The sequence below is a fragment of the Solanum tuberosum genome, unplaced genomic scaffold (genome assembly GCF_000226075.1).
Source record: "Solanum tuberosum cultivar DM 1-3 516 R44 unplaced genomic scaffold, SolTub_3.0 scf00076, whole genome shotgun sequence".
NCBI lineage: Eukaryota > Viridiplantae > Streptophyta > Magnoliopsida > Solanales > Solanaceae > Solanum > Solanum tuberosum.
In genome coordinates, this window is record NW_006239000.1 from 1,417,162 (window position 1) to 1,418,411 (window position 1,250).

The following is a 1,250-nucleotide window of genomic DNA, read 5'->3' on the forward strand; positions in this document are numbered from 1 at the left end:
ATTTTGCTTTTAATTTTTTTTATATAAAAACGCTGTTATAGCAGCGATTTTAAAGCAAAATTTTTTTTTTGAGAAAATCGGTAGCGATTTTTATTTCTTTTAGCGGAGCGGCGTCAATTTTTGTCAGAACAAAATCGCTCCGTCTCTTTTGGTTAATTTTTTTTTTATGTGCCGTTTTTTTTTTTTAAAGAAAAAAAGTTGCACTTTTGGCTCCGGACTCAACAAAAAGGTGCCATTGCCCATTAGTGCCCATATAAAAACATTATCTCGCTTGAAAAATCGGAGGAAGCCACATATTTTCTTGAAGAATCGGAGGAGCTCATATTTGGATTTGCCGCCTAATCCCCTAGAACTAGGGTAGACATTTTTGGGCTAGGTAATTTTTTTTACTAGGTATTATGGGTTGTCTAAATTTTTTTTTAAAAATGTTAATAATGAAAAAGGAATAATGTGACATGGCATCCTATTAGGAGAGAGATAATGTTTTTTTTGTGTAAGTATATTTTGAGGAAAAGAGGTAAAGTTGGGTGATATTGTGGTCCTAAAACAAACACAAGTGATATATCAAGGTAATTTCCCAAACATGGGTGACTATCCAAGGAAATTACTCAATATTAGTTGTATTATTAGTTTTTGATTGAGATATATATTATCGTCATATTTGTTTATTGTATTCAATTATCACACTATTTTATTGTTCTTGATCGTTTCTGGTAGGAATTGCATTGTGCCCTTCTTAGTAGTGGTGTTTTTTCCCCCACTATTTTCTTCTTCTTTATACTTGAATTTGTTGCACTTATGAGAAATGACTTTCTTTACTAGGTAGTCAGGGGTGGCTCAAGGTAAGACTAGTAAATCGTTTGCTTTAAGCCCAAATTTTGAGGCTTAAAAAATTTTAATAGTGAATTTTATGATTTTAATTGCACTTATACTTAAAATGATATTGAACATTATAAAAACTAAAAATAAAGAAAGAAGAATTATCTACTTTTTATCAAGAATATTTTAAACTTTGAATTAAACAACTCAAATTTTCATATTTTAATAAATAATTTTTTTACATCAGCATCCAACATAATGTATTACAAACAAATGGCTGACCTCTCATAATGAAGATTAATACTTACTTTTATAAATATTAATATTATTATGTAAAATCTAAACACTTAATGTCTTTTAAAAATATCAATAATAACAAGTATGGAAGAACGAAAAACGACTCTCCTAAGTTAATTTTTTTTTTTGTATAT